General features: G+C 36.8%; 1 long non-coding RNA gene across 1 annotated transcript in view; it reads right to left on the bottom strand.

The window, feature by feature from the left end:
* Window positions 1-505: 505 nt before the first annotated feature.
* The window catches only part of LOC138755534 (uncharacterized), a 32636-nt gene continuing 23719 nt past the window's right edge, over window positions 506-9422 (bottom strand). Inside the window, exons 2-3 of the long non-coding RNA XR_011352377.1 lie at window positions 2748-2858; window positions 506-637 (exon numbers count right to left, since the gene is read on the bottom strand). This is a non-coding gene — a long non-coding RNA (uncharacterized lncRNA). The remainder of the gene's footprint in view (window positions 638-2747; window positions 2859-9422) is intronic.

Below are 9422 nucleotides of genomic sequence, written 5' to 3'. Positions count from 1 at the left end.
CCCACTCTGACCAATTTTGTCCCTTACTATCCTTTTGCTCTTAATAGACCTGTAGAAACCCTTAAGATATTCCTTCACATTTGTCTCCTAAAGCAACCTCGTGTCTTTTTTGCCTTCCTGATTTCTTTCTTAGGGATTTTCTTGTATTGTTTATATTCCTCAAGTACTCATTTGCTCTATGTTGCCTAAACATGCTTTACACCTCTCTCTTATTCTAAACCTGATCCCCCAATGTCTCTCAAAAACCAAGGTTCACTATGCCTGCTAATCTTGCCTTTAATCCTAACAGGAACATACAAACTTTGCACTCTCAAAATTTCACCTTTGTAGGTCCTCCATTTACCTCACACATCCTTTTTTTAAAGAATTAAATTAAGAAAGAAAAAGACTTGATCTACCTAATTTCTTTTCCATGTTAGTGTTCTTTTTCAGTCAAATGAGTTTCTTGTGAAAAAAGCAAAATCCACTCTTAATTTCATAATGTAAGACAATATTTTCTTCCTTTTTATTATTCCATTAATATTAAAACTTATAATCTTAATTTCCTTATTCATTTTTCCTTATTTTTAAAATCACTTTTCATCACTCCCATCGAAGAAGAATTCCTATAAAATAATTTGATCCTGAGAGTCACCACCTGCAATCCAAAAACATTAAAATAGTTCAAATTAAATACAACAAATTTAATTATTGAAAAGAAAAAAAGAAAAACTCCCCACCCAATAAATACTGTAACTTTCTTAACTGGATTAAACTCTTTCCTTCTCTTTAACAAAATTTGACTCAAATCTGGATAAAAGAAAATTTTATCCCCTTCATGGTTCCTTAGTTCTTTTCATCGCGAAACCCAGAAACCTCTCTCTATCCTGGTACTTCAAAAATCTGAGCAGGATAGATTGGGGTCTCTGGTTTGGACCTGGCTTTGGTCTTAAAGCTCTATGGGCTCTTTCATTTAAAATCTTGTTTTCAAAATGTTCCTCTCCAAACATCTTCGGTATCCATTCTTGAAAGAAGAGAATCACATCTTCTCCTTCTTTGCCTTCAGATAATCCCACGATTTTAACATTATTTCATCTGCTATAATTTTCCAAAATATCGACTCTCCCCAACAGTTTTTCATTCATTGAGATTAAGCTAGACATCGAATCTTCAGATACATTAGATCTATCTTCAATACGCTGCATATCCTCTCAAAAATCTTGAACCTTATTTTCCAGCTTATCCATTCTTAGTGTAATGTTATCCATCACCTTCTGCTTAACTGTCGTCTATTTTAACTGGCTTCAATTCTTTTGATAGCAATTTAAAATTATTTTCCAAAGTCAAATAAATTTTAATTTGAAGTTCATCAATTTTAGATTCAATCTTACTTATTTCTTTCTATAAAGCTTTTAACCCCCTCTCTGGTCTATTCCTCTTCTGAACTTGAATTATCTTCTTCATTTTCATACTCTTCTGAAGCTTCCTTCACTGGGCTTGTGTCTCCTTCATGCTCTGAAGTTGACACACTGGACTATCGCTTTAAGAGACTCTGAATATTTTTCTCAGCCTGCTTTTCTATTGAACCATGCATGCCCGCCTTCTCATGCATGCGCGAAGCACTTTTAAGTTTTCCTCTGACACCATCTTTGTGGCTCGACGCAAAGAGGGCTCTGGAGGAAGGTCCCTCACCTGGATCTTCGCTGGAGGATCCAGAAATACCTCAGCAGCCTGCTTCTTCTTCTGACATTTTAGTATGAGTTGGCTTAGAAGTTTTTTCTTTCTTAGGTGACATCTTGAAAGTTTAGTTTGATGCTTTGTACTCATCTTAAGATATTTTACACTTAAAAAAACTTCTAAATAAGTACTTTTTTTTAATTAATCCTACGGGAGTCATGAGGCTGCGTGTTGTCCCTCACGCACGTAAAAATTCAAACAACCAATACAATCCCTTTCAACATTCATGTACCATACAGTGCCTGTATTTATTCCTCCCCTCCCACCTCCCCACTTTCCCTACCCCAATACATATGATCATATAAATTATAGAAATACTAGTGGGGTTCATGACCCCTACAGAAACCTAGATGAAAGCCTACATAAATCTGGAGAAACCAACCAGGTAGACTAAATAACAAAAGGTAAGGAATAAAAAGAAAGAACTAAAAACAAAACTAAAAAAGCACATCATCTGCGTCGTCTCCTACTTCCTTAATCCCACTCAATACTCCGCTGGGATGGATCGTTACAATACCCATATTTAAAAGTTGGGGGGGGGGGGCTAGTAAAATCTGCATGCCAATGTATTTCAAATAGAGTTGCCACTCTCTAATGAATGTGTCATATTTCCTCCTTAGATTGTAAATTATTTTCTCTCCAAGAGAATGCAATTCTGTATTTCCATATTCCATCGGGTGGTGTTTAATTGGGAGTTGGACTTCCACATAACTGCTAATACACTTCCTGGCTACCGACAGGGTGACCTTCACGAACTGAATTTGATATTTGGACAATCTAAAACTCACATCTCCAGTATCTCCCAGAAGGTACAATGCCAGATCCTCTGGAAAATCCATTTTTGTAATTTTTTTCAGAATGTCCCACAGGTCCTCCCAGAAGGATATCACCTTTGAACATAGCTAGGAAGAGTAGAAAAGGTTCCAATCACCACACTACACCTAAAGCACATTTCTGAAATTTCTGGCTTTAATTTATGTGATTTTTGTGGTGTGAGGTACAGCAGATGCAAGAAGTTATATTGTACTGACCTGTATGTGGCGGTAATGACCCCAGTCTCACTGTCCAGAAACAGGTCTTGCCCCCGGTCTTCATTGATGGTTGTGCTCAACTCCAACTCCCATCTCTCCCTCAACATTCCCCTGTTGAATTAGAATCTCTGCATACTACATCTAGGTAGAGTCATAGATGGTCTCATCTGAAGAAAGATCTTATTTGCAGATAGCATGAATATTCTATTGGACAAATCATATTTGTTCCTCCACAGCTCAAATGACATAAGTTGCCTTCGCTTGTAACCATGCTCGATACACCTGATCCCCTTCTGGCACCAGGTGTCCAAGATTTTATTACCCAGAGTCAAGGGTATTAAGTTATTTTGGGTCAAGGATGCATTGGGAGAGATCCCCACCTTCAATACATTGATTTATCCTCTGCCTTATCAGAAGTACGAGCTTTAGTCTGGGGTTATCCAGCTTCTTTGAAATTAATTTAGTGTCCCATTTATATATAAACTCTCCAGCTATCTTTTCACCTACTGCCTGTAGTCCAAATTTGTGCCCTGGAGGGAGGGCCCCTCCTTCAAAGAGGGAGGTGATAAATCTTGCCTGGGTTGCCTAGTAATTTTTTTTGAAATCAGGTAATTTTAACCCCCCAAATTATAGTCCCACATCAACTTTTCATGGCGATTCTAGCCACTTTACTGTTCAGCAGGAACCTTCTGACACATTCGTTGAGCATCTTAAAAAAAGCCCTGGGGCATTGAAAATGATAATGATTGAAAAAGATGCTGGAGCCTTGGCATCACCTTCATTCTGACAGTTAACTCTGCCCACCAGTGTCATGGGCAAAGTCCTCCATCTAGCAAGGTCCTCCTCAATCTTCCTGAACAAATTAAGTTGGTATAAGGTGCATAAATCTTTGTCTATTTTTACAGCCATTTAAATTGACTTCTCTGTTGATATTGTCTATAATCCCCATTTGTCAAAGGCATAATCTCACTTTTGTCCAGTTTTACCTTGTATCCTGAGACCTTCACATAATCCTCCAGTGTGGTCTTCAGCCTGGACAATGACCTTCCCCAGCCCAAGGTCTGTCAAAAATACTAACACATCATCAGCGAAAAGGTTGATTTGGGATTTCACTTGGCCTTTATGTCTGGATCCCACTGAATGGCTTCCACCAATGGCTCAATTACCAGTATGAACAGTGCTGGGGACAATGACAGACCTGCCTACTGGACCTGCTAAATGGAAACACTTGGGGAATCTGCCCATTGGTAATAATTTTTGCTTGCGGTTTACAGTAAAATGTCCTCACCCAATTAATAAATGTTTGAGCCAATCCAAATTTCTCCAGTACCTTGAACAAAACAAAATCTCATTCCAATTTGTCAAAGGCCTTCTCCACATCTAGAGATACGGTCACTCCTGGCTCTACCCGACTGTGCCAGGTGGACTATATTAAGCAATATATTAAGCAATATGTTGTTTGCTGATTGTCTCCTTTCTACAAATCCAACTTGGTCTGGATTCATTAATTTTGATAAATATTCTGCCAACTTATTGGCCAATGTTTTTGCCATGAATTTATAATCTATATTTAATATCGAGGTGGGATTCAATTGGTCCCTGCCTTTATTTTGGAATTACTGTGATGATTGATGTGGAGAAAGACTCCAGGAGGGCATGCATCTCCACCGCCTGATACACCACCTTCAGAAGAAGGGGCTTTAAACGATATTTGAACTTTATAAAATTTGATGGGGAAACCATCCTCTCCTAGTGATTTGCCAGCTTGCAAAGAAAGCAGGGTCTATGCAATCTCCTCTTTAGAGAAAGGGGCACTCAGCCCCTCTCGCTCTTCCTGATCCAAATTTGGTACTTCCAATGAAAGCAAGAAATCATCTATTTTGGTGAGATCTCCCCCTGACTCTGATTTATACAGCTCTTTATAGATCTTTCTAAATGTTTCATTTATTTCCTTTAGTTTATCTGAAATCTTGCCTTCCCCATTTGAATCACATTGATTGTTCTTGGGACCCCTTCTGCCAGGACAAGACTTTATGGGCCTTCTCCTCCAGCTCATAATATTATCATCCAGATATTATGATCAACTTTTCAATCTTATATGTTTGCAGTGTAATATATTTGAGCTTTTAAATTCAATAAGTTCCTGTATTTTTCTTCTGAACCTGGTCTTTGATGGTCTTTTTCCAACTGGGCTATTACCTGTTCCAAATTATTGATCTCCTTCATGTGCCCCTTTTGATACCTTTGGTATATTCAATTATCTGTCCCCTTAAATAAGCCTTCAATGTGTCCTGTATTAGGACATTATTGTCAGTAGAGTGACATATAATTCTATCTGAGCACTAACACAGCTACAAAATTCCAGTTTTCCCAACAGCAACAAGTTAAGGCACCATCTGTTATATTGTGGTCTGCTTATCTGGCATTATAATGGATAGGGACAAGGGTGAATGGTCAGACAGTAGTCAAGCAGTGTTCTCAGACTCCACTATCCTACACTCCAAATGGGCTGATGCCAAAATTAAATCAATTCTATTTACAAATCATGTTGCCTTGAGTAAAAGGAATAATCCCTCTCTCTCAGATTCAGCCTTCTCCAGATATCTAGTAAATTCAACTCTTTCACAATGGCCAGGGTAGACTTAGCCACCCTGGCTTTGTTATTTTCTTTGCTGACTTGTTCATGACCTGATCCATACAAAAATTGAAATCTCCTCCAATCAAGACATTTCCATACCCCTCTGTTACCTTCAAGAATATAAATTTAGGGAGTCACGTGATGGAGTAGTGGCCGGTCGGGGAACTCCAGCCCTCTCCGGAAAAGTTTAAAAAAAACAGAAAACGCAAAGGCACAAGCACGAAAATTAAAATAAAGTGAAAGTAAAGGTGGGAAGAAAATGGCAACAAAGAAAGAAAAGTCGAAAGCAACGGGAAGAATAGAAGAAGAAAAGACATCAGAAGAAGAAGGTGAAGGCCTTACCTGTCCAAGGAGGCCCGCTGTGGAGAGAGAAGCCCACTCCTTCAGGTCATTCGAAGTCCCGAGCTCGGGGCTACAAAAATGGCTCGCGGAGCCAAGCAAAAGTGTGCAACTGCGCATGCGCAAGACAAAAAAAACACTGACGGGAGGGGGGACAGCTGAGGAGTCGATCTCCACAGCTGAGAATGACAGCCGCAGCACAACAACAAGAGGAAAACACAGAAAATAACGAGAGCAAGAAAGAAGAGAGTAAAAAGAAATCAAAGAAACAACAGATGACCAACCCAGAAGAAGAAGAGGAAGAACACAGAGAAATGGAAGAAGGAGGGAAGGGCAAGTACATGGATATTTTTTTAAAAGAATACATGGAATCAATAAAAGAATGGCAATCACAAGAATTTAGTGAAATAAAAAGGAGAATAAAAAGTACAGAAGAAAAAATGAATAGATTAGAGATGTCATGTCAGATATAGGAAAAAGAGTGGACAAGGTGGAAGAATGAGAAACAGCCATAGAAATGGAAGTAGATGACTTAAAAAAGAAATTAGAAGAATCTAATAAAAAAGTTAAAGAGACACAAGAGCTGTTAGCTCAGAAGATAGATATAATGGAAAATTATAATAGAAGAAATAATATAAGATAGTGGGCCCTAAGGAAGATGAAGAAGGCAAGAATATGAGAGAATTTATAAAAGATTGGATCCCCAGGGTCCTAGGAAGACCAGAATTACAGGAAGAAATGGAAATAGAAAGGGCACACAGAACATTAGCCCCTAAACCACAACCACAACAAAAACCAAGATCCATTTTAGTAAAGTTCCTAAGATATACAACAAGAGAAAATATATTGGAGAAAGCAATGAAGAAAATAAGAGAAGACAAAAAGCCACTGGAATACAAAGGTCAAAAAATTTTTTTCTATCCAGACATAAGTTTTTAACTCCTGAAGAAGAGGAAGGAGTTTAATACAGCAAAAGCGATCCTATGGAAAAAAGGATATAAATTTATGCTAAAGTACCCAGCGGTACTTACAATAGTTATTCCAAGGCAGCAAAACAGACTATTCTCAGATCCGGAGGAAGCACGAAAATTTGCAGAACAACTACAAAACAGACAGAGAGATGAAGACATGTAACGAGAGCAAAAATGACCACGAACTATATGTATGTGTGTATATGGGTATATATATATATATATATATATATATATGTGTATGTATATATATGTGTATGTATATATGTGTGTACATGTGTGTATGTGTATTTAAAAGAAAATATATAGAGTATAGATAAGAATTAATAAGCGAAAGAAAGGGAAGAGAGGAAGTAAGGAGGGAATTAAGAGAATGACCTTTGTTGTATATGAAAATTAAAATCTTTTCTGGGGGGGGACTGGGTGGGGAGGAGTTACGGTCACTGCGAAATCAGTTGACGCTTGCGAGTGAATTTGCAAATCCAAATGGAGAGGGGAGATGTGGTTGCCCGACAAGGGATAAAGGGCAACTCAGGAAGGGGAGGGGATAGTGGGGTTAAAGAAATTTTAAATAGGAGAATAAGGGAAATGTTTGATGTTTTAGAAATGTTGTCTTTTAAAGTGTTCAAAAAAAGAAAGCAGAAATGGATAAGGAAAGGCGATGATGAGGAAACGGAAAGGAAAGATAAACAAAGTATGAAATGGCTATGTTGAACTACATGACTTTAAATATTAACGGAATACAAAACCAAATCAAAAGGAAGAAACTGCTAAATTTACTGAAAAAAGAAAAAATTGATATAGCATTCGTGCAAGAAACACACTTAACTGAAGTGGAGCACAGGAAATTAAAGAGAGATTGGATAGGACATGTAACAGCAGCGTCATATAATTCAAAAGCTAGAGGAGTAGCTATATTAATCAGTAAAAATGTACCAATCAAAATAGAAGAGGAAATAATAGATCCAGCAGGGAGATATGTAATAATAAAATGTCAGATATATTCGGAGTTTTGGAATTTACTCAATGTATATTCACCTAACGAAGAAGATCAAAAATATATGCAAGATATTTTTTTGAAGATAGCAGACATGCAAGGGAGGGGATTTCAACCTTAATTTGGATTCAAACATGGATAAAACTGGAAAAAAAATTAACAGAAAGAACAAAGTAACCAAATTTATAATTAAATCGATGCAAGAAATGCAACTTTTGGATATATGGAGGAAACAACACCCAAAGGAAAAGGAATATTCATATTATTCGGGTAGACATAAAACATACTCAAGAATAGACCTATTCCTGTTATCAGCTCGCATGCAAGACAGAGTTAGGAAAACAGAATATAAAGCTAGAATATTATCGGACCACTCACCCCCGATATTGACAATAGAGTTAGAGGACATCCCTCCAAGAATGTATAGATGGAGATTAAACTCCATGCTACTTAAAAGGCAGGATTTTAGAGAATTCATTGAACGACAAATTAAAATGTACTTTGAAATAAATACGGAATCAGTGAAAGATAAGTTTATACTATGGGATGCAATGAAAGCGTTCATCAGAGGGCAAATAATAAGTTATGTAACCAAGATGAAGAAGGACTACAATCAGGAAACAGAGCAGTTGGAAAGGGAAATAGCAAATATAGAAAAAGAATTAGCAATGAAGGAAGACACAACTAAAAGAAGAGAATTGGCAGATAAAAAAATAAAATATGAAACACTACAAACATATAAGGTGGAGAAGAACATAATGAAGACAAAACAGAAATATTATGAACTAGGAGAAAAAACGCACAGAATTCTAGCGTGGCAGCTTAAGACAGAACAAACTAAGAGAATGGTATTGGCATCAAGGAAAAAAGACAAACAAATCACATATAATCCAACGGAGATTAATGAAAACTTCAGAGAATTCTATGAACAATTATACCAAACTGAAAATGAAGGGAAAGAAGACAAAATAGATGAATTTTTAACTAAAATTTAACTGCCGAAATTACAAACAGAGGAACAAAATAAATTAACAGAACCATTTGAAATAGTAGAAATACAAGAGATAATAAAAAAAACTACCGAATAATAAAACACCAGGAGAGGATGGATTCCCAATAGAATTCTATAAAACATTTAAAGATTTATTAATTCCTCCCCTCCTGGAAGTAATCAACCAGATTGATAAAACACAAAGCTTACCAGATTCATGCAAAACAGCAATAATTACAGTAATACCAAAGACAGGGAAAGATCCACTCGCACCAGTGTCATATAGACCAATATCTTTACTTAACACAGATTATAAGATAATAGCTAAACTATTAGCAAACAGATTAGCCGACTATGTACCAAAAATAGTAAATCTAGACCAAACTGGATTTATTAAAAAAAGACGAACAACAGACAATATTTGTAAATTTATTAACTTAATTCATGCAGTAGAAGGAAATAAAGCTCCAACAGTAGCAGTTGCTTTAGACGCAGAGAAGGCCTTTGACAGAGTAGAATGGAATTATTTATTCAAAGTACTACAAAGATTCAGCTTACCAGAGAATTGGATTAAAGCATTATATAAGGGGCCATTGGCGAAAGTGACAGTAAATGGATATATATCAAAACAATTTAACAAGCAGATCAACAAGGCAGGGATGCCCACTATCACCCTTATTGTTCACGTTAGCTATAGAACCACTAGCAGAATTGATAAGAACAGATAATAAAATAAAAG

The sequence above is a fragment of the Narcine bancroftii genome, chromosome 2, assembly GCF_036971445.1.
Source record: "Narcine bancroftii isolate sNarBan1 chromosome 2, sNarBan1.hap1, whole genome shotgun sequence".
Classification (NCBI taxonomy): Eukaryota; Metazoa; Chordata; class Chondrichthyes; order Torpediniformes; family Narcinidae; genus Narcine; species Narcine bancroftii.
This window is presented reverse-complemented; position numbering and strand designations above follow the sequence as displayed.